General features: G+C 38.7%; 1 protein-coding gene across 6 annotated transcripts in view; it reads right to left on the reverse strand.

Annotated features, from left to right (window-relative positions):
- Nucleotides 1–25,991, reverse strand: part of RERE (arginine-glutamic acid dipeptide repeats) — a 409,781-nt gene that overhangs the window by 191,501 nt on the left and 192,289 nt on the right. The gene's annotated exons all lie outside the window — the stretch shown is intronic.

Genomic DNA, 25,991 nt, shown 5'->3' on the forward strand with positions numbered 1-25,991 from the left:
AAGAAAGAAAAAACATAAAAAGGATCCAGGAGAAAGTGACAAATACTAAAGACAGGCAAGGAACAAATAGCATACAGACAGAGGAGCTCCTGAAAAAGAAAACCAAATTTCAATTTAAGAAGAAATACTAAACACTATAATCCAAAAAAATTTCCCTGAAATAAAAAGATTTGAAACTGTATACTTTAAGAGCACACAGTATACTTAAGCATAGTGGTCCAGAAGACCAACATGCACACTGTACACTGAAATTACTTGATTTTAAGATTTTTATTTTTAAGTAATCCCTACACCCAACTTGGGGCTCCAACTCACAATCCTGAGATTAAGAGTCACATGCTTTACCAAATGAGCCAGCCACGCACCCCTGAAATTAGTGGACTTTAAATGAAAAGGAAGTCTTCAAGCATCTAGGCAAAAAGAATACAGGAATTATGAGAAAGACAATTAGATTATCAATAAACTTTGACAGCAAAGCTTTACGCATGAAGAAAATAGGTCTTATATTTAAGGAATTTGGGATGACAAAACACCGTGTTGCAGATTTGAAAGTTACTAAGAGAGTGGATCTTTAAAGTTCTCACTACAAGAATAGAACTTCTGTAACTATATAGTGATGGATCCTAACTAGACTTCATGTGGTGATCATTTCCTACTACATACAAATACTGAATCATTACGTCCATACCCAAAACTAATATAATGTCTTGTGTCAACTACACCTCAGTTTAAAAAAACAAAACAAAACAAAAAAAACCATGAACCAGCAAATCTGATCTGCAAGTGTAAGAGCACAACCTATTCTAAACACTGAAGAAATCAAGAAAATAGCATTCCTACAAGTTCTTTTCTAAGGAAACTACTAGAAAACAAACTCAGACAACTAAAATGACTAGAGAGACATCTATTTAAGAACTAATGTAAAGATTAAATATATAGAAACTTGGAAAATGCAGACAAAGTGCTATCATTTAAAATGTGGGAGAGAATATATAAAATTATTCTAGCTTAGAAATAAAAATGAAATGGCATATTCAAATTTCATAACAGGGAGAGTACAAACAAAACATTTTTTTAAACTCTTTTCAGTGGGACACCTGGGTGGCTCGGTGGTGGAGCATCTGCCTATGGCTCAGATCATGATCCAGGGATCCTGGGATCCTGGGGTTGAGTCCTGAATCAGTCTCTCCAAAGGGAGCCTGTTTCTCCCTCTGCCTATGTCTCTGCCTTTTTTTCTCATGATTTAATAAAAATTTTTAAATAAATAAAGTCTTCAGTAACCGTAATTGGTGGTGGCAATATTAATATTGTTACTCTGAGGCTACTGTATGGGTAGGGTGAGATAAATAAAATAACTGTGGGATACTTTAATTCTGTCACTCCTGTGTCCCTGAGAACCAGGCATTTCTGTACAAAAGAAATCAGGTACAAATGGAATAAAGATTCAGTTAAATAAAAGCTCTGTAATTCTGAATTTGAAATGAAAAATATCAGTATGGGGTGCACCTGGGTGGTGCAGTTGGTTAACCATCTATTGGTTTTGGCTCATGTTGTGATCTCAGGGTCCTGGAATGGAGCCCAGCATCTGGCTCTGTGCTCAGCAGGGAGCCTGCTTGGGTTTCTTTCTCCTTCTCCCTCTACCCTTTTACCGGCACGTGCATGTGTGTGCGCTCACTAACTCTCTCTCTCATAATACACATATACACACACACACACACCCCTTGGGGCACCTGGGTGGCTCAGTAGGTTTGGTGTCTGACTTATGGTTTCAGCTCAGGTCGTGATCTCATGGGTCATGGGCTCCATGCTTAGAGGGCAGTCCATCTGAGACTCTCCCTTTGCCCCTCCCCCTACTCTCTCCCCTTCTCTCTTTGTCACATGTGTGTATGCTCAAATGAATAAATAAATCTCTAAAAAAACTGTATCAGTATAAGGTATAATGGATATTTCCCAGCTCTGATCACTGAAATTTTAGAAATGTTCACATAATATATAAATCAAAAGACCGAGAACTAATGACCATCTTGGTAATGGTAACAAAAAGATCTAAATGACCCAGACTGTGCTCTTGAAATATCATTTCTCATTAAAAGAAACTAAGGATTCTAGAAGAAATGCTGATTCCAGGTCTGCTGTGGGAAATGCACAAGATGAAGCTGGAGCACCTAGACATAGAGATAAAAATATGATCCACTAGGATCATATGAAAAGCACTCAAAAGCTAATTGGAAGAGCTCCCACTAGCCAACCACGGAGCAATTCGGGCTTCAAAAAGGATTCAGAACTGCAATTATTTGAAACCCATCAAAAAAGGTTTAAGGGTACCTAATGCATTATTTGAAAGTTGGGGAAATAATGAAGAACATTAAGTCTTTATCCTGTCTTTTCCTATATAAATTGCACAAATGGGTAACCAAGTAGATGACAGGAAGCCCTGCCATATAAAATTATTCAAGCTAATAAATGAAAACAAAATGAGAGGGATCCCTGGGTGGCGCAGCGGTTTAGCGCCTGCCTTTGGCCCAGGGCGCGATCCTGGAGACCCGGGATCGAATCCCACGTCAGGCTCCCGGTGCATGGAGCCTGCTTCTCCCTCTGCCTATGTCTCTGCCTCTCTCTCTCTCTCTCTGTGTGACTATCATAAATAAATGAAAAAAAAATTAAAAAAAAAAAAAGAAAACAAAATGAGAGAATTAGAACCTCACAATTTTGCAGCTCCCAAGGAATTACCAGATATAGGTAATACTATCAAAAATGAACAAAAAAACAGATGTGACGTATAACTGATGACAGTGTATTACACCATCTGTAAACCTGCCCAAATAGATCAGACTAAGTCTGACCAAACCTCTGGATCTAGCTACTAATGTGCAGGAAATATAGAGGAAGGGGCACATCTTTAACTGTACTGTATAATCAATAACATCCAGACTGTGGGAGAATCTCCAGGTCAAATGGCTTGGATTCATCAATAAATGAAATGTTAAGAAAATAAAGGGATAATGAGGGAGAATCTATAGATTATAACATATTTAAAAGACATTATCGCAGGCAAAACTAAAACTTCAGTGCCCAGAGATCCACACTTGGGAGATAAAACTATAAAAGAACATAAGTAACTACTTTAAAAATCAAAGCCATGGTTAATATTGAAGGAAAGGAGGGGGCTGTGATTGCAAAGGAACTTGGAAGATGGCTGGCAAAGTCCTTTTTCTTGACCTGAGAGGGATTTCCTACATTAAAATAATTAATTAAGCTACACATATGCTTTGTATAGTTGTTTGTATGTGTGTTTTACAGTAAGGATTTTTTTTTTAAGAAAACATTAATAACACACCTCACCTGCATTCTGTGTAAGAAAAGGTATCAAGCAAAGCTCTAGTAACCAGAGAAAGAAACTCAGGAGAAACAGAGTACACCTAAAGGACAAGTCTCTAATAAAGAAAGGTAGGTGAACTTCAGGCCTCAGACAGACTTCAGCTGGAGACCAGATGCCACAGATCCATCACACACAGCAGATAAAAGATGTATTTTACCAATGTTTCACAAATTTACACATCTCACAATTATGTGGTTGCTACTTAAAAGACAAAAACAGAATCAAACTAAAACCAAACTAAAAGAACTAAATTAGAAAATGTCTGTAAGAAAATAGATAAGCATCTGGAATGGTCACAGGATTCTTAAAAAGGAACAAATAGATATTTTGCATATAATGACAATCTCTGCAGCCTATTTGAGCACACTGACATCCTTAGAGTAAGAATACAGGCCAGGAAACTAAAATTTAAGAACAATTTTGAAATATAAACAAGTAGAGCAAAACTTATGAGAGAACTAGCACTAAATTATTTTATCAAAACAATTGCCACAGCTTCTGATGGAGCAAACCCCATCCCAGGTTCTGGATCTCAAACCCTTTATCATTTTCAAATGACCCTTTATCATATCAATTTCTCATCTTCTCTCACATACCTAACAGCCAGTCAATGATCAGAGAATCCCTGAACATCCTGACCCCAGTGTCTTTCTCATCTGTCCTCTACAGACTGCTTTATAGGAAAAAAGCACAGGATTTAAAATTATGGAGACCTAGGTTCAAAATCTGGCTGTCAATATATGATGTTAGGAAAAATCACTGAACTTATCTGAGTCTCCATTCAAAATCTGCAAAAAACAGAATCATTTCTACCTACCCTTACAAAAAGCCACTACAATTCCTCAGTGTATATAATACATAAATCAAATTATTCCACTGAATTCTAAGTATTCCCTGCCTGTAATATAAACTGACTGGTAGCAAGGACATTTGTTTTCACTGCACAACAGATAAATGATGCTTAATAACTTAAGCAAGGTCCTCCCTTCCCCTCCAACTCTCACGAACAGCATCCAAGATCAGACCCGCTCACTTCGGTTCATCTGAACTATTTTAGCAGCTTTCCATGAGTTCCTTCTAATTTAAATTTCTCAAAGCACAGTTCTGGTCATGTACTCATTTCCTAAAAAACCATCCATGATTCTCCATCATCTAACAAATGAAATCTAGTTTATCAGCACGGCTTCCAGAGCTAGGCATATCTTTTCAGCTCTATCATCAACCACTGCCATCACCAAGCCAAACTAGGCTCCAATATTCAACAAAAATATTCTGCCTCTATCCTTTGTCTTAAAAAAGCTTCAGCTAAAGCTCTGGTAACCGGAGATTAGCTGGTTACCAGTCAAATCCTTCTAACCCTTTGAGGCCCAGCTCCAAACACCATTGCTCTGGGTCACCCTTGCCGGAAGTCCTAGCCTTGGGGAAAGGAAAACAAGTAAACAAGACAAACCACCAAAGGATTTCAGATGATGATCAGTGTCATAAGAACCATAAAGACATTAAGATTGGGCAATTATCTTTAAAAAAGGACTAAGGACAAAACAGGATGAGATCATGCACAGGGTAGTCAGAAAAGCCTTCCCAAGGAGGTGACACCAGAGTTGAGACCTGCAGGATGAGGAGCCTCTCCTTTGGAGATACAGAGCAAATTCACCAAATCCAGAAACAAATAGCCTATAATCCACACAAAACAGTACTAGGGACCATAGAGAATATCAAAAATATTCAAAACACAGCTTGTCCCCTCAAGAAATGTAAAATCCATTTAGGGAGGTAAATTAACTCTTGAAATAAATTTCCTGAAGTCATACAGAATTAAGCAGAAAGCCAGAGAAGCCTTGAAAACTGAGGAGGAAATGTGACCCACTTTGCAGCCTACAGATCATATTGACTCAAAGGCCAAGGTAATCTATTTGGTATTTTGATTCTGATGCTGCTGGAGAAAAGAACACAAACATGCCTTTAAGCTTTCCAAAGTGAAACCTGAAATTTTCTAATCTTAATTAGTTTGACTTAGAAAAGAAATATTAAGTCACTGCTTCCAGGCAACAGGGTAAACACACCATTAATCTGCTAGTCTGGAAAATCTAGTCTTTAGATTGCATTTCCTCCACTTTTACTTGACTGGCCACTCCCAAAGCCTTCTCAGCAATGCAGATTCACAGCTGCTGCTTCTCTGCCACTGGCCACATGCCAGGGCTCACCCAAAATCCTCTAGCAGTTTCTTTCTCTAGAAACAGTTGAAGTACTGCGGAGTAGAAAAAGCTGCCAACCAATTAGTCTCCAAACTATCCTGACTCAACTGTATCGTTCTGTCAGTATCTGGAGCAGTTGAAAGTTATTCAACTATTTCAGATGTTAAGAACTGAGCATGAGCTTCCCAAATGTTTGCTCACTATAAAGGGGAGGAAAGCCAGCAGACCTCTTCCAACTGAGACTCAGAAGAAAAGGCTGCAAGAGAGTCCTGTGGCGTGGCGTTGTCATCAGATGCACTACATCTTGTACCAACTTCCACAGGGTAGCCAGAAAGTAAAGATCAAGCTACCTGTGCTGGCAGATAAGGCAAGTTTTTCTCTACGAATAAGTGGGTGGTGAAGAGGTTTTCCTGGGATAAAACAAGAAGGAAAGGTACATATATTCTTCAAATGGAAGGGTCAAGAAAAAGATGGTCTAAGAGCAAGAACAGTCCTGCCTCAATCAGCAGTCGCCAACCATTTGTGACCAAAGTAAGTTTTTCTCAGTGACTATGAACAGCAAATGACCATCAGCATTATCTTCACTGATTAAGAGGGAAAAAGAATGCCAATGAATGCCTTTCGATGAAAAGCCAAGCACAATCAACGATTTTCACTGCAAAACTGCCTACAGAAGCTAATTAATAGACACTGCCCTTGATCTTCCCACATTCCAAATCTCATCACTATGACTAAAAGTCATCCACATGATGAGAACTACAGAGAACAAACACTACTCGGAACCAACCAGCAGCTGGTAATAAAAGTTTCTTCAAGTTACCAATCTCTCCCTTCCACTGCCCCTTATGTGTAAAAGCCAACTCCAAACCCACTAGTTCAGTTCATTAGGATGCCTCCTCCTTACCTTACAAATGGACAGGTACAATTATTTTGTGCCTCCTCTCTAATGTACAGACACTATAGCAAATACATTGCTTTGGAGCTACCTTAAAGACATCTACTATGTCCTGTACCTCCCACAAATATTTGCATATGTTGAAGGTAAGAACTTGGATTTTCTCTTAAAGATGCAGCCATCATGGGCAGCCCGGGTGGCTCGGCGGTTTAGCGCTGCCTTCAGCCCAGGGCCTGATCCTGGAGACTTGGGATCAAGTCACGTTGGGCTCCCTGTGTGGAGCCTGCTTCTCCCTCTGCCTGTGTCTCTGCCTCTATGTCTCTCATGAATAAATAAACAAAATCTTAAAAAAAGATGCAGCCATCGTTCATAATCCCTTCCTCTATAGATGCCTCATATCAAACACTACATAATAAAAAGGTTTAATATACGCTGGCTTAACAAAGACTTTGATGGGGTGGGGAATGGCAACGCCAACGTGAAATATTACATTCATGGTGAAGACATTTTACTTTACTTCCTAATACTGGCAAGCAATGAAATTAAGATTTGAAAACAAATAAAATTCAATTAAATCACAAGCTACTTCATTCTTGTTAGACTTATCTCTTAAAAACCTCCCTACAGGGGTGCCTGGTTGGCTCAGGCATGACCTTGGGGTCCTGGGATGGAGCCCCACATTTGACTCCCTGCTCAGCAGGGAGTCTGCTTCTCCCTCTCCCCCTGCCTCCTCCCCCCCCTTCACGCTCTGTCTCTCTCAATAAATAAAATCTTAAAAAAGAAAAAAAACCTCCCTACAACTTACACCCTACATGTGTTTACACACAATATACCAAAGAGGATCCAAATAGGATGCCAATTCCAAACCAACAAAAAAGTACCTTTTAAAAGTCATATTTTCAAAAAATAAAAAAAATAAAAAATAAAAGTCATATTTTCAAAGAGCTCTACTTCATACCTCTTTTTAAGTAAGCTCTACACCCAACATGGAACATGAACTCAGAACCCTGAGATCAAGAGTGGCATGCCCTAATGAATGAGCCAGCCAGGTGCCCCTGTTTCCATACCTTATCCTAAGAGAAGCACACTGAAGCATATTTGTATGAAGCCAATCCATCTTAGTTTAAGATAAGGAACTGTAACTAAATTCACATATTTATTTTCAAGTTATGAAAATACAAATAAATGTAAAATATATTTAAAATGTTCCTTTCTACGAAAGGTAACTATATATAGTCTCTTATATTTTACTCTGCTCTTGACATTCTCAGTATGTTTTTCCATCTGAGATATACAGTAGTTCTCCTAGTCCCCATAAATAGCTGCTGCCCCTGGGGTCATTACTACTAAAGAACTGGACAGGGGATTCCCTGGGTGGCTCAGCGGTTTAGTGCCTGCCTTCAGCCCAGGGTGTGATCCTGGAGTCCTGCGATCAAGTCCCGCATCAGGCTCCCTGCTTGGAGCCTGCTTCTCCCTCTGCCTGTGTGTCTCTGCCCCTCCACGCCTCTCTTGCTCGCTCTCTCTCATGAATAAATAAATAAAATCTTTAAAAAAGAAAAAAAACTGGACAGCCTTTGTGAATTTGATTCTTTGCTGAATGGCTCTGAGGCTTCAGACCTGTCCAACTGGCGCAGAGACTGCTGGCTGCCTACTCTACTGCCATTCTCTCATTTTCCTTGGTAACAGAACCCTTTCATTACTGGAACACAGCCAAAACAACTGCAGCCTCCCTGGAAAATCTGTGTAAACTGAAGTTGTTACATGGGGCTACTAGAGACACTCTGGAATGGAGATCTTGGCTTTTGCCTATGTGCCCTCCTCCCTCAGCTGTATGGCTGTAATGGAGAACCACTTGCAGAGTAGTACTCTTATAAAACACAAATAAGATACTGCATCAATGTCAGACAGCTATAAAAATCTCTAAATCGCTACTTTCCATTTCTGTATATATCTCATAATAGACTAGTAACAAATAGTTCATGCCCTGGGCCATGATCTGAATAACACTGGCCTAGAGTGTGTATCTGACAGCTGTGGCTGCAAGGGCCATCTGTGGCCACAAGGAAATCCTGAGAATGGAAATCATGCAATAAGGACAATGCAGCCAACGGTAGGAAACTAGATGCCTGGGAATCACGGTCTTCCTACCAACCTGGGACGGCATACCCCAGAAAACACCTTGCTTTACACGAGAATATAGACTTGTTACCACTGTGATTTAGGTTTTTATTATATATAGCCAAACCGAATTAACAACTGATACTCCTACATTTGTAGACCACTGTAAAATTTTCAAAGCACTATTATTACCTCTCTTTATTCTCATGAGAATAATCTTATAAGTAAGCAGGACAAGTATTACCTTGATAAGACAGATAGATGGAAACTAATGTCATAAAAAATTAAATAACTCACCTAAAGTAACACAGCTAGGAAGCCTTGATAGTAAGAACTGAAAACAGAAGCCAGCTGGCTACTTTTTCCACAAGGGCAATCTACCTCTCAGTGAAATGAAATTACTTAATCATAATTTAGTAAAATAGAGTATAAATGATCAGGAGTATGTACCCACAATGAATTACCTGATGTGCGTATGCCACTGGATATAAGGGCAAACCAGCTCAAAATAATACAGGAAAGGAAAATGTAATTCCCCAATAACTCTTTTGTTTGGTCAACTCGTGAAGACAGAGTCGGATTTAAAGACTGCAGTGAGATTCTACATTTTACAGTAGTAACAAAGCATTTGTGGAAAGAACACAAAGAGGCAGAAATCCCAAACAATTTTATAATAATTTAGCCAGAAATGTCCCAACTAAACTAAAAGCAAATAATACATATGTAACACATTAGTTTAGGTTATAACCCTCAAATCCTACTCTCAAAATCTGAAACATTAATACTCTATCTGGATATGAACAGAATCTGTCAATAAGTAATAACGTTTCTTAAAAATTGTTTGGATAAGGACACCTGGGTGGCTCAGCAGTTTAGCGCCTGCTTTCAGCCTAGGGCATGGTCCTGGAGTTCCGCATCGGGCTTCCTGCATGGAGCCTGCTTCTCCCTCTGCCTGTGTCTCTGGCCTGTCTCTCTGTGTCTCTCATGAATAAATAAATAATAAAAATCTTTTTTAAAAATTGTTTGGATAATATTGCCTTGGTTATAATAATACTTCATTTAATATAAAGACTTCTAAGAACCACTGTCAATTAAATGAGCTCTGTGCTGTTCTTTCAATGGTGAAGAAAGGCTGGCATGGAGCTATCTCCACTCATTCCCCACAACGCAACTGTGAGCAAAAGTCTATTATTAAAAAGCTGATGGTTAAGATCAGCCATGTCATCTGTGACTATGGGCTAATTTTTGAGTATGTTTTCTTTGCCTATGTGGATATCAAATGTTTTATTTCATCAGCAACAAACACTAAATATACTTATCTGTTAAATACTAAATTAAACAGAAAAGTCATACTTTTCATAAAAACAGATTTTTTTAAAAGACTGTTCTGCTGTCCTCAATATTTTATTGCAACATTAAAAAGAAAAAAAAAGACCCACACAGAAAATTAAGACACAAACTTTAATGTTTTTTATTATGCACATTTAACCTTTCAAATTTCTTCTATAGATATAAGCTAACTGCCAAAGAAAAAATGAACTAAAAAAAAAGCACTATCAATTCTTCCTATATGTAAATCCAAACATATTGTAAAAATCCTTAAGAGTCATTAGTGAGAATAAATTCTCACAAGGAATACCTACCTATTAGCGCACTATACAAAAACCATAAGGGGGAGGTGGACTGGTTATTATAGAGAAACAGTAGGCATAGCTTTAAGTATAAGCATGAAAAATACTCACCAGCTCAAAGTCACACAGGAAAGGAAAAAGCAATTCCTCACTAACTGCTAACACACAACCCTCTCAGAGGCATGAGGCCAAGTGAAGAAGGAAAGAGAGCTCTGGAGTGACTCTTTCATGGGAATAATCCTCCACAGTTTATACTAGTCAGCAAACCACAGGCCCACAGGCGATATATATCCCACCATATATTTCTGTAAGTAAAGTTTTACTGGAAAACAGCCATGCTGTCACATATTGTCTATGACTAAGGTAAGGAGATACCACAGGGAAGACAAAGCTGAAAACATTTACTATCTGGCCTTTTACAGTAAAAGCTTATTACCACTCCTGAGTGCAAAAAGCATCTGTCAATAAGCAATAATGTTACTAATCAGCTACCTGAGCAGCAGCAAAAAAATAGATAGATGGCATTTCTCTGGAAATTGGCAAGAATGAGCCTAAGTTGCATAAGCACCCTTGTGTATGCATGTATATGCAGTTTTAGTTCGTGAGATGTAAGATTTGCCTAGGAAAAAAGCAGACCCAAAGATAGAATGTCTCCAACCAGTATGCCAAACAGAAAGCAGCCTATGAAATCTAGTGAACCACACTGATATTTTATCTCCCTTAGAGGGAAAACTCAATTTGAGTGATAAAACAGGTTTCTCTAATGAACTAACCTCAGAGATCTATGATCCAGTGTAACATATCTTTGGAAACAATGCTGACACAGAGTGTGTGACAATGCCCCGCAAAACGACCTGAGAGAAATTCCAAGTTCAATACTCCTAAAGGTCAAAAGCATTATTAAACATGACAGATGCCCAGGGCATGCTCCAGTTAAAAGGGAACTTTCACTGGATCTCACCTCTCACCACTTCCTCTGAGAGTTAAAATAGCAAGTGCTTAACCATTTCATTTGCACCAATGCTAATTTTTAAACAAACGTTTTAATTTTTTTTTTAAGATTTTACTTATTTATTCATGAGAGACACAGAGGCACAGACACAGGCAGAGGGAGATGGAGAGGCAGTCTCCATTCCATGCAGGGAGCCCGACGTGGGACTCCATCCCAGGTCTTCAGGACCATACCCTGGGCCGAAGGCGGCGCTAAACCACTGAGCCACCCAGGCTGCCCTGAATTTTTTTTAAAGATTTTACTTATTTATTCATGAGACACACAGAGAGAGAAAGGCAGAGACATAGGCAGAGGGAGAAGCAGGCTCCCTGTAGGGAGCCCGATGTGCGACTCAATCCCAGGACCCCAAAATCACAACTGAGCCAAAGGCAGATGCTTAACTACTAAGCCACCACCCAGGCACCCAAGCATTTGAATTTTCAAAGAAATTCATGTTGCTTCTTGCTTAAACTTGATCTCAAAAATGATAACCCAAACAAAAAAACCAAGGGGAAGAAAAAATACACAAGACTAGAAAACTGGGTAATAAGAACTCCGAGACTACAAGATATAGGTACAAAGGAACTGAGCCTGTGAAGTCCCTGTCCCGAGGGCGTGGAGAGAGGCAAGGCAAGGAATAGTGTCTGTAGCACACAGTCTGTCAGAGTTAGATTCAGGGCAGAGTGAGAGACTGAAGTGCACTTATGGATGACCTCATTTGATCTGGACAATAGTCAAATCTGTGAAGCAGGGGAGTTTCACTATAATTTTGTAAGTAAATATCTCACTGGATTTCTTTTTTTAATGATTAGTCCTTTTGACAATTTTCTAGTCCATCTTCTAAAAGAACTCATTCCTCTGCTCAACAAAATGCCTGGTACTCAGCAGTCACTGTTAGGTAATTATATTTCCTCCAGCAATTGCAAGAAGGTATCATTTCATCGAGAAAGTGAGACCAAACACTAAGTCTCAGTCCTCTGCCCTTCTCCCCAAAATATAAACGGGTAATAAATCTCTTTCTTTCAGATAAAGCAATATACTCAGAATTCCAACTGCTGCACACCGAGACTATGTACTCCAGATTACTGTGACATCACACGAGTGTGCATTTTAAAGACTCCTCCACTGGGATTATGAAATCAGCCAATCAGCCTGCTGGAGTGCCACCTGTCTTTAGCTCCTGGACCGACCACCACACCCAAGTCCTTTACTTACTCACTCAACCAAAATGACTCAGAAAGGAATGGGGAGCTGTGAATCTGGTCAGGGAAATAGGAAACAATACATAAGACACTGCAAAAAGCAGCAAAACAACAGATCAGGCCAGGTGGAAAAGCAGCTCAGAAGAGATCGTCACTATCTATAGAAAGACAGGTGGGGCTCCCAGGGCATTCCTTGTCTCCCTACGCAGTACATACAGAACCAACAGACCTGGTGAGGGCTGCAATGTTCACGAATAGCATCTCTCTCCCCAAAGACTCTCTCACACTAGAACCCAGCCGGCCTGGGCTCCCCTTCTCCCAGGTGAGCTCTCCCACACCAGAGTCTCTGCATGGCAGCTGGGCACCCACTGTGGCTGGGACTCCATGCACATAAGCCACTTCTAATACTGTTACTGAAACCAGTCATCAAAAAGAATTCATAAAGACCTCTCTCTTTTTCTACCCTTACTTTATTACTTGCCCTTCCCTCTCAATCCTGCTCCACACTAGATAAAAGGATTTTTAAATTTGATCAGTCTTCCAGAGAAGCAGAAATGTGATTCTACATTATTCATTAGCCTCACTTCATGGTTCTGTTACAGGGACCAATGTTCTCTTAACATGGCTTTGTCCAGCTGACCATGCTCTTCCTGAGGCTGAACCAAAAAAAAAAAAAAAAAAAAAAAAAAATTCCTTTATAGGGGTGTCTGGGTAGTTCAGTCAGCAAAGCAACTGACTCTTGATTTTGGCTCAGGTTATTATCTCGATCCCAGTGTCAGGCTCCGTGCTGGATGTGAAGCCTACTTAAGATTCTCTCTTTTTCCCTCTGCCCCCTCCCCAAACAAATGAATGAATGATGTTTATAAACAGTACTCTCTCTACCATAAGACTATAAATGTGTCACACCACCGATTTTGAAACACTGAAGCAGAGTCTCCTCTTTTCTTAGATAGACTGTAGAAGAAGAAAGGCAGAAGTCTTCAGACTTCACCCCAAGGGGCGCCTGGGTAGTTCAGTTGGTTAAATGTCTGCTTTCCACTCAGGTCATGATCTTAGGGTCCTGGGATCAAGCCCCACATCAGGCTCTTTGCTCAGCAGTGAGTCTGCTTCTCCCCCCTCTGTGATCTCTCTGGCTCTCACCCTCTCCCAAATAAATAAAATCTTAAAAAAAAAAAAAAAAAAACCTTCACCCAAAATATTCCAACTGTTTTGGTCCAATGGACAAGTCCAGTTATGCGTCCACATGGCAATGCATCTCAGGCCAGTGGATAACAGCAAAGGACTGACCCAAGGCTCTTCCTCCCCTAGCCTTTATGTTATACTGGGACTAGTTACACTACCAGCACTGAAAAAACACAGTGCTGTTTTCTTTTCTCTCTCCTGGACTCCCACGAGATGAGGTTACTTTGTTTTTCAATTGGTTGGCTGAAATCACATCAACTACCTAACAAATTAACACCATTAAGAGTTATACACACACACACACACACACATACACACACAAACACACAAAATTAATACAAATGAAGTCAACTTCTTACAGAATTTTCTTCCTAAGGGAAGAATATGAAACTCAGCATGTACTAATATCAATGTGTCAGGTGGATGTAATATGCCAAATGCAATTGATGTTTGCTAAGGGTACTGCTAAAATAATCTGTTAACCTCCCACCCACAGCTACAAAAGAGAAAACAAACAAATAAGAAAACAAGATTAAAAAAGAAAGTATGTGTATATGCCCAACACTGTTTAATAACGCCAAAAGATACAAGGCCACTTGAGCAAAAGTAAATCACACATCTATTCAAGAGCATTGTTAAATGGAAGGAATTATTAAAAGGGCTCCACTGGCCGACTGAATAATTTTAATACAAAATGCCTAGCAAATCTCCCTATGCTGCCGACAAATCACCAGCTGAGGCAAATCCCAGATAATGAAACACTATAAGAAGGGCTCTTTTTAATAATTTAGCCCATCAAGGAGTGTGTATCGATTCTTGTTTTCAGCAGAGGAGAGCGAGTTATCTTGAGCTTTCCAGCTCAATGACAACATCAGGGGATTTAATCACAGTGCCTCTCCTGCCACGCAATCCTTCAACTGTCATCTCAGATTCTTTGTCGTTCTTCATCCATTTCTAAAGAAGCCCTGGTCTCCTGGACGTGTCTTCCCTACTTAACCAACAGTAACCACAGCAGCATTTCAAGTTCTACAGATTAAACATATCTGTCAATTATCATTTGCCAGCTGCATTTCTTTTAAATAAGTTTAACAATGTATCAGATATCTTTGTGCATTCCCATCTTGTTTTTTTAATAAAGCTGCTCAATATCTTAAGAGCAGATTGTCATTCAATCATTATGGTGAGTGTGCCAATCTCTGGACATCTGTGGACATTTTTAATATACACAAGAAGGTGCTACTAAAAAGAAAAAATCAGGGGAAGCTATATAGGTATTATGCATCATTTCCTCATCTGAACACGGAAGGTCAGAAAGTCCCCGAACATTAAAAAATATATATATACATATTTTTTAACCAAATAGCAAATTTAGCCGTAATATTAAATTTAAGAGTATTCCCAAATTTTATATGCTAGAAACACATTCAAAACAAATTTCTTAGACTGAAATTAAGCCAATGGTCTCTGATTCAAGTACAAATCAAATTGCCCTAACCTCTGACAGAATGTTCTGCACTCCAGTTCCACTACCCTAAAACCCCACTAACATCATTCAATTTCCTTTCTGTTGTTGGGGACAAGGAGCTCCACCCTCCACCAAGTGTGCTGGAATAGGACTTGGGGTCAGCCATCTCTGCCACTAATTTGCCTTTGGATACAATTCCAAAGCATCCCTCCACAATCCTTTGGATCAAGGTACCTTACTAATTAATCCCAAGGGTTTCTGGTTCAAGGTCACCACACACACCTACTGCAGGACACTAATGGCATTGTACAGCTGCCTTTTTAGTTCCTTCTATCTTTCCATCCAAACTATAAATTGATACAAGGCCCTGGGGCAGTGCAGCAGCATTCTCCATTCGATTCAGCCTCAAGGAGAACTGTCACTTGTCAAGAGGCTGCAACCAAGGGCAGCAGCCTCACAACCAACAATACAACCCCCACTTTCCTGTTTTAAGAGTTCCCTGTAAGAAAAATTCAAAGGGCAAAAACACTAGCATTAGAGACCAAGACAGCAAATAAATGAAGACAAAAACATAATAAACCAGCTTCAAGTTACCTTAGCTGAAAAACTGATATGCACATGTGTGCAAGGCATTTGTTGTATGAGCTCCACAAGCCCAAGAGAATTCCAACAGGTACAGAATCAAATATTTAAAATAAAAATTTTTTTCTGACTCATATACTAATACCTAATCACTGAAACCATAGCCAGGAATACTCTCCAGGTCCCACACCTCTCTCGTTTCCATGGGAGATAGAAAAGAGGGTGGAAAAACACCAGTCACCTTCCTCTAAAGAAACCTAATACACATGCACACTAGGTTTTTCTGGCTGGTACTGGCAGATCTTCCTCTTGACTGTATTGGATGCTGTACTTTGCATTGTTGGTCTCATTTGTCATATTTAACATATTCCTTTAAAAAAATCCTCCTTTACCTTATTTCTTTATTTTATATAGATAGATAGATAGATAGATAGATAGATAGATAGATAGATAGATAGATACAGATATATTTATATATTTATATATAATTTCTCCCCCTGTCCTCTAAATGAAAACAACTAATTCAATAATTAAGGAGTGACTTTTCAGAGTCAGGAAGTATTCCAGGCACTGTAAACAAGAAGATAAAGAATCACAGCCCCTTCATTAATTCTTACCAAAAAGAGAGACTTCAGTAGACCCTTGAACAACACAGGTTTAAAATGAGCAGGCCTGCTTATATACAGATCTGTTATGGTACGGTAATGCAGCAAACGTATTTTCCCTTCCTTATGATTTTCTTAATATCTTTTTTCTAGCTTTAAGAATATAGTTTATAATACCTATAACACAAAAAATATATGGTAAGCGACTATTCATGTTATTAGTAAGACTTCCTTTAGGCTGTCAAAAGTTTTGGGGGAGCCATGAGTTATACAAATTTTCTACTGCAAAGGGGGGTGTCAGTGCCCCTAAACCCCACATTCCTCGAGGGTCAACTGTATATATAAAATAGCCAAGGCATGATGTCAGGGCCATTGGCCAGTTGTCTCTCTCAGGTGGGGAAGTGGGAGAAGGAGAAGGTTCATTTTTCTTTTCATTTCGGTGTATATCAGTGTTTTCAATATATTCATTTCCTAGATTGTCTATTTTATAATTTCAATTAACAGAGTTTAGAGCTCCATGATTTAATTCTGAATAAGTCATACAAATAACTAAGTAGTACTACTATAGGAATCACAAACTAAGCAAGTAAATAAGATAAACCCAATGTGCCACACATTAAAGCCACACAAGGACAAAGTCACATCATGGCAAGCTACATTTAATACTTACGGAGGTTTCTCAATTACTATAACAAAAATGAAAGCAAAAGAAGAGCTGAATCATCTTGAGGATTCCGCTAATGTAACTAAACATGCCATACACCACCCTCTAGCCCCCAATAATCTGGGCCATAAGCAATTAGTAACCAGTGGCTCTTTTATTTCAGCAAAACACAATCACCCATTCCATCAAATTGATGTTGGTAGTTAGAATTTGATTGGTTTTTTTAGTGTGATTTGAATTTATAAATTGTCTCTTAAAGCTGTATGAGGGATATAGACATGCAGATTATACCTAATTTGTGTGTTGGGGAAGGCAAGAAATTAAAGTGATAAGGGAGAACCAGAGAAACAACTTTTAAAGTGCATAAGATGCTCAGGTTTGAGAAACATAAGAAGTCCTAGAACTAGTCCATATTCTGCAAAGGACATGATCAAATCTGCATTTACAACAGTCACTAAGGTGGAAGACAGAATTCCATTTGCTAAAGCTGGCTGCCCATCAGAATCTCCTTGGGAGTACTTGTAAATACTATGGACTCCTGGGCCTGGCTACAGAACTATTGAAATAATATTCTGGCTTTACAAGTGAGGAAACTGAGGGGCAGAGAGATTAAGTAACTTGATCACTAGTAAATGTTGCCAACATGAATCAAACCAAGACCACAATTTCAACAGTAAAAATGTACTTTTTAACCATGTCCATGATTCTTTTCTTCAAAGCAACTTTTCTCGCCCCTAGAGCTTAAAGAGGAAACAAACTCTATCACAGGGTTTCCCTCTTTCTATAAAAAAAAAAAATCCGAAAACTTATACAGTCCCTGTTGCTAAAAATGTAAAAAACCCTTAGGGTTCAAACAGGCTCTTCCTTCTCCCCCACCCCTGCACCCTTCTTTGACTTTACTCAAAAATTCCACACTTGAATCAATGGTAGCTGAATTGTGATCTACTTTCCAAAGGCAGAGCAATTTAGCTTGAGGGTTTTTTTTTTGTTTTTTTTTTTAAGTGACATTCCACAATCGCCACAGGGACTCAGGCAAATATAATCAGAGTGTTAATATTAGGGGGTGAAAATTTGATGAAGAACAGAATATTTACTCGGTCTCAAAGTTTCTCCCTACAAATTATTCCTTAATTACAAAGGAAAAGTTAGTAACTTATCCAAATGATCAAAGTTAACATCGCTAATAATGTGATAAACTGATACCATATTCTCTCTAATGTAAAGACCTCAGGACACAATACCACTAATATAATAGTCTGGCCTAAAATGTATAACCTAAATCTAATAAGCAGGAAACAGCAAACAATAACAAAAAAAAAAACTGGACTGTAGGCAGCCCTGGTGGCTCAGTGGTTTAGCAACGCCTTCAGCCCAGGGCATGATCCTGGAGACCCGGGATCGATCCCACACTGGGCTCCCTGCATGGAGCCTGCTTCTCCCTCTGCCTATGTCTCTGCCTCTCTCTCTCTGTGTTTTTTTTTTTTTTTATTTAGAATAAATAAATAATCTTTTAAAAAAACTGGACTGTACTTTTTAAAAACACGTCAATGTCATGAAAAGACAAAAAGGCTAAGATACTGTTTCAGACTAGAGGAGAGTTAAGAGACACGGTAACTAGGTACCAGTGTGATGCTGGTCTGGATACTAGGCCCCAAAAACAAACGGCCATGGAAAGCACTATTGGGACATACAGCAAAACTAATGGGACACACAGCAAAACATGGATGTCTATTGATTAGATTAGGATTGTTATACTGTTAAATTTCCCATTTTTGGTAGTTCTATGGTAGCTATATAAATAAATGTCCTTTATAAAATACACACTTCACTATTTAGAAGTAACCAGTCAAGATGTGTGCATTTTACTCTTGGATTCGTAACAATAAGAATAGAGAGTCCTGGAACAGACCCACATAAATCCAGTCAACTGACCTCTGACCAAGGAGCAAAGGCAATACAACGGAGTAAAGACAGTGTCTCAACTACTGGTGCTAAACAAATGGACGCTCCCAAAAAAAAACCTAGACACAGTCTTTAACACCCTGCACAAAAATCAACTCGAAATAGACCACAGACCTAAAACATAAAATTTAAACTATAAAACTCGTAGAAGATAATGTAAGAAAAAAACTAAATGACCTTGAGTTTGGCAAGACTAAGTTCAACACAAAGCACATAATCCACGGCAGAAAGAGTTGATAAACTAGACTCTATTAAAATTAAAAACTGTTGTGCAAAAGACACTGTCAAGAAAAGAAAAAGATAAGCCTCCGATTGGGAAAAAAACTTACAAAAGACACATGACAAAGGACTGCTGTCCAAAATACGCAAAGAACCTTTAACACTCAACAATAAGAAAATAAATAACCTGATTAAAAAACTGAACCAGAGGGACACCTGGGTGGTTCAGTGGTTGAGCATCCACCTTTGGTTCAGGGCCTAATCCCGGATTCCTGGGATTCAGTCCACATCGGGCTCTTTGCAAGGAGCCTGCTTCTCCTCCCTCTGCCTGTGGCTCTACCTCTCTTTCTGTGTCTCTCATGAATAAATAAATAAAACCTTTAAAAAAGAAAAAAAACTGAACCAGAGACCTTAACAGACACCTCACCAAGAAGACAGACCGCAAATAAGCGTGTAAAAAAACAAAAACAAAAAAACTCTGTATCTTATGTCTGTCATCAGAGAAATCCAAATTAAAACATCAGTTAGATACCCCTACAGACTTATCAGAATGGCCACAATTTACAACACTGACAACACCAAATGTTGACAAGAATGTGGAGCAACAGAAACTCTCAATCATTGGTGGGAATGTAACAGGATACAGCTACTCTGGAACCCAGTTTGGTTGTTTTTTTTAAAAACTAAACATATTCTTACCATACAATCCAGGAGAAGCGCTCCTTGGTACTTACCCAAAGGAGTTGAAAATTTATATCCACACAAAAACCTGCACAGAGAAGTTAGAGAAGCTTTGTTCATAATTGCTAAAACTTGGAAGAATCAAGACATCCTTCAACAGATAAATGGATAAACTATAGTACATCCAAACAATGAAATATTACTCAGCATGAAAACGAAGTAAGAAGCTTCAAGCCAGAAAAGGGCATGGAGAGGCACGAGGTATTTGGGAAATCTTTGCACTTTCTGCTCAATTTTCTGGTGAAACTAAAGCTGCTCTAAGACTAAAGTCTATTTAAAAAAAAACAAAAAACAAAAAAGCAAGAAATGACAAGTACCCAATATTCAATCTAATCACACAACATGAAATTAAAGACAAAAACAGAAAATGCTCACTCCCAGGCATGAGTCATAATAATTTAGTATAATATTTTCTATAGATCCTGAAAATGACTGATTAACCTTAGGTTATTACTTAAACTTTACTCTAGTTCCTAACAAAAATCTGGTACCCTGTTGAAGGTCTTGGTATTTGTATAAGCTGCTGTCACCCAAGTACTATAAGACATCCTAAAATGACTGGTAACACTAAGAAAAAGTTGAGCTAAACAAAACTGCAAGTTCTGCTTCCATGTGCTGAAATTTCTTTTGCAATTTATATTAGTAAAATTAATTCTGGAGAACTTATAGAACCTGAGAACTGCACATATTTGCTTAGATATTTTTCAAACAATATAAAACAGCCCCAAGAAGGCAAGGTTAAAAGACCAACAGTGCATGTAAGTAATAAAGGGTGATGCAGTAGTATCCCTGAAAGAAAAGCAGCTCATGAAACCTACAAGTAATCTTCACCCTTCATATAGACCTATGGTAACAAAAAGACTACTTAAAATAGTAGGCAGTTTTATAAAACCATAAGGTTATTCAAACCTATGTTCTGTAAATGTAGCTCAATGTCCCTTTTGTCAAAAAATAAAAATAAAAAGGAGCAGATGAACATGACAGCAAAACAGCCCTTAAGAACAAATCAGCTGAAAAAAAACTGAAAAAAAAAAAAAGAACAAATCAGCTGAAATTTGCTTTTATGGGAGAGCAGGATATGAAAACAACTGTTTCAAGTGAGGGAATTTCTCTGGAAGGATGACAGAGTACTATTCTAATACTGGTCGGTTGGGTATTTTAAGAAATTTTTAGACTTGCTCCATTAAAATTCAATAGCTATTAATCGCCTTTCATTTCAGGTAGTTGAATTAATCCTAGGCATTTGTATCAGCTATTTTTTTAAACCTTGTTGTTTTAACCCCTTTAATTACAATCAAATATAAAAGACAATAGTATTTTTAGCATTCTTAATATCAACTGAGGAAGCCACAGGAAATGCTGAAAAAGCAGGATATCCTAAGAAACTCCTGCTTATCTACACAAGCAATCGGATTAGAGTGCTTTATACAAACTAGGTAAGAAACAGAATCAGCATTTAAAACAGCATTTTATAGTAAATGTTCACTTTTAATTATTAATACTGAAGACCCAAGTATGAAAAAGAAGTTTTAGAAATGACACTTGAAAACAATAAATGCCTTACTTACACAGGCAAGAGATACTAATTTTAACACTGCTATGATATTAAGCAAAGCATTCTTATCTTTTAAAAAAGTAAATGACATATCACAGGGCTGGATGCAAGACATTCCTATTCCTTATGGGTCGAGGAGGTAGCAAGGAGCAGTGGAAAGAGCACTCACTGACCAGATACAGGCAACCCAGATTCTGGCCTAAGCAGTCCCCATGAAGCAGATATCTGGGGAAAGCCACTGGGCCCTAGCTTCCTGCTCTGTTAGTGGAGCAAGCTTGTGTAGATCAGTGGAGTGGATTTACTCCAAGAGAAATGTAAATTCCATTTCTTACATGCACGAAGTTTTACCTGAAACAAACACACACAGATTAACAAACAAAACAGACTACAGGAATTATTTTTCAAATGTATGTAGATACCATTAAGATAAATGAAAAGGGAACTCAAAGAGTAGTGCTTGTTATCACGCATTTTTTTTTAATGAAATGATACTAAAAGTAGGACTACCACAAGAGCTAAAAGGAAAATAAAATGATACTAAGAAGGGTTCTCACACCACTGTTACCACCAGTGTCCATTCAGTCAAGGTGAGGGCCAGCCTGGGACACTCTCAACGGCAGAAGCCGTCTGCTCTACCAAAGCAAGTGAGCAGCATGCCAGCTCAGGGAACTCTTCAAGTAAAGTGGAGACAAAGGTGGGTATCACTGCAGGGACCATCCAGGATGTACAGAAGCCAGCCATGAAAGCAACAGAGACTACACAAGGCCAGGGTGAGCTCCTCAGTAAACCTCAGTCCTGACATTCACTCAAGGCAAGATTTTATACAATTGTAAACCCCAAATTTTCTCATCTGCAAAATGAAATAAATATCACAAAGTAAACTATGTGTAAAGAATAGCACAATGCCTGGGCACAAAGGAAATGCTCAATGTTAGTTTACTTCCTTAACATACAGCTAGCTGATCTGAGATTTTAAATAACCCACTGCAAAGACTGTATAGAGCCACAGTTCCTAATTTTAATTTAAAAAATATATTTTTTTAAAGATTTGATTTATTTATTCATGACAGACACACACACACACACACACACACAGAGAGAGAGAGAGAGAGAGAGGCAGAGGGAGAAGCAGGCTCCATGCAGGGAGCCCAAAGTGGAACTTAATCCCAGGTCTCTAGGATCAGGCCCTGGGCTGAAGGCGGTGCTAAACCACTGAGCCACCCAGGCTGCCCTAATTTAAAATTTTAAAAAATATTTTAGGAATCTACTGATTAGCATCCATGATTGAAAAGAAAAAATTCTCTCCAGAAAAATTCATATACATATAAGACTCTGCAATCAATTTCAGAAGTTCATAGACTCTTAAACTCAAGTAGTCGTAGGGGCCTATGGACCCCAGATCAAGAATGTCTACAACACTAATAAATTATTTAAAACCTGAATTTGTATAATGAAAAACTATGTGGCAACAGATAATCCTTAATAAATGTTTATTATATGCTTACCATGCTAAGCAATTCAATGAATTATTATGCTTTGCAACAACCCTTGAGGTAGAGCATAGTGCTGTGCCATTTTATTAGTGAGAAAACTAAGTGTTAAGAAGGTTAATGTGTCTCTTGTTACAAAGGAATGCATCATAAGAAAAACATGTTCTCTAACGCACCAAAAACAAAATTAGTAGTTCAAAAAAAAAAATGACGTAAATAAAATAGTTCAACCCACTATTACGTCCTGTCTTATCTATCTGTGTTAGTCACTCAGCAGAGTTCTTAAAACATGCAAAAAGATGGGACTACAGAATAAAAAGACTAAATAACAAATTATTCTAATCCTTGATCTCCTAGTGAGGAAGGGGTTAGGTGCCCCAACAAGAATTCCAGCCTGCAGAACTGCATCCATGACAACAAAAATGAACGTGCATTTTAAGTTTCCTTTAAATACCTGTACCTTTCAGCTTTGGATTCAGTCTCTGTACTGCCATTGGAACCACCCACTATGGGAGCCACTGGAGGCAGAGAGGATCATCTCTGCCTGGTCTAGGGAGAATCTGGGCAATGTTTTCTTCCCCTTCTCACTTCCCTCACTAGCCCTGAACCGCCAGTAAACACAGTACTTTTTGCTTTAAAAAAAAAAGAAAAAAAAAATCCAAGCTATTAGATTTTCCGTAGTAAGTACAAAGGCTGCCTTTCCAGCACAAATATTTTAAATATGAACAGTGAGACTTAATTTTATAAAATTTTAACAAATGAGTTGATGTCATCAGTAGTGTAGAAACACAGATCACATATACCTGAATATACGAAGAAAGTTACATTATGATGCAGTCAGCACTACCCTATAAAAACTAAATTAACAAAAATAGTCTATTAGGGAAGACATCTGGTGTATCATGGCAAAAACTGTTAATGATATTGTCTGCAACCCTGTAATCAATTTTTTTCTCCCAGCAGCTCTCTCATTGCACTGTATTAGATCTGTGTGCCTGCAGAATTTATGAGAGCTCCACACATGGGCGGTAGCTCTGCCAACTGGATCCAATTCAGATCCAGTTCAAACGACTTTGGCAGCATGAAGCGTTGTTAAAGAACAATCAATACAGTTTGCTTTATGCAGCATCATCTTGACTCAGAGAAGATTCATTATCTTACTACAAATCTTCACAAACCTATATATGATGGTATCTGAGTATGCCACCAATCATGAACTTATTTAAATGCCCAGTGAATGCAATACTTTTACTGCTAAAATAAATAAATACTGGTCATCACTAATGCTAACACAAAAAGTTTACTAAAGGCAATGTTATTTTAGGCAAAATTTTAAACCCATTCAACAATCCTAATTAGTGAATATTGTGGTAAATGAAATAGTCTAACAATGACATTCACACTAAAAGGAGAATAAAATGAGAAAATACAAGCCTAAAAGATAAAATCATTTCTCAGAGACATACAGAAATAAGATGGCACTAGTAAAGGCTGAAGTTTTCGAAGGAGGTAGTAAAGGTGGGACTTTGCTAATCTGTCCCTTAATGAGGTCAGTATATCTCTTAGGGATTAAAATTAGACTTTTATCTACCACATTGGGTTTTATCTTCCATTGTGAACAGTTATTATATCAAGAATTCTAAGGATTTCACAATGTGAACCTTTTTTCTGGTCTAATTCTTGATAAATCACACCAGCAACTATTTTAACATTAAAGTGTTATGACGATTATTCCTAGTTTTGTTATGATTATTAATATCCTATATCTCCATTGTCCTGGCCCTCCTCACTTTATGCATGGGTGACAGCCACCTAACTGCAGCTTCCGCAGTCAGCCCTGACTCCACACTGCTACCCAATCAATCTTCTTAATAAGCAGGCATTTGCAAATCAGCTTGCCTGGAATAAAAAAGCCTATGAAGGATTCTCTCTTCCGCCATCACATAAAATCTTCCCTCATCTCACCTTTACAACACTGCTCCCATGACCCACTAACCTGTGCTCTCCGTTGATGTCCTGCGGTCTTCTCTCAACTCCCAGCTTCACCAGGCTCACTGCCTACGTGGCTTACAGGGACAGGCAGACATGTACACCTGGAAGGCTCATCCAGCCTGCCTGTCCACATGTCATTGACGTACCAAAACCAAATCCACCTCCTCAAAATCTGCCTACCTTCACAAAACTTTCCCAAGTGATAGAGCCGATTTGCAGCACTCTCTTTTTCTATTTTCAAGATACTGTTTTTCTACACTGCAAATGAACAATTCATTATATATTGCCAGTATCTTGTAATATGCACATGCATACATGATGGCTATTCTCTGGTGTTATTTTCTAATTGAGTATACATTTGAACCCCACGGTCAGATGAAAGGTCTTCAACTTCTTTAGTGATTAACAGCAGTCAATCAGAACAAGAAACACCTGTCTTTCTGAAAATGTTATCATTAAATCCTTATGAAGGGGGAAAAAAGAAAGGTATATATACAACTTTCATAAAAGGTGAGATACATGACACAAATAACCCACACGGATCACTAACACCAGGCCCTGTGTTTAGGGGTAAAACACCACAGACACTTCATCTTGCTTCACCTCACACACATCATTACCACCAGGTAACAGAGACATTACCAGGGCACAGCTGAGAGCACTAGATCTACATCCTTACTCAACCCTTTAGAAGGGTTTAATTCTACATCTGGCATGGCAGAAAAGCCTAGCTACTCCTGAGCAATACTCTACACAAAACGTCACCTGAAAGGACAGCATCCAAAATGTTTAGATTCATGGGCCATGAGTCCCAATGATGCTGGGGAGGTGCACATTCCACACTTGGACTCAAACTTACCCCCTTTTTTCCCCATTTCAGTTGCCAACATCCATACTCGCTGCTGATTGCCAGCTCCTGCTCCTTGCAGCGGCCCAGCATGCTCTCTGCTGGCACCCAAATACCCTATACCACCAAACCCCACTGACTTCTGGAACTGTCCTAGAGGGGTAAGGTAAGTCCCGTATTTTGCTTCCTCTGTGCATGTACTTGTTACTCCTTTAAAAACACATACAATACAGCACATTTTTAAAGGGGCTCTGGGGAGGGAGGTAATATTCCTAT

This window comes from Canis lupus, chromosome 5 (assembly GCF_011100685.1).
Source record: "Canis lupus familiaris isolate Mischka breed German Shepherd chromosome 5, alternate assembly UU_Cfam_GSD_1.0, whole genome shotgun sequence".
Lineage (NCBI taxonomy): Eukaryota > Metazoa > Chordata > Mammalia > Carnivora > Canidae > Canis > Canis lupus.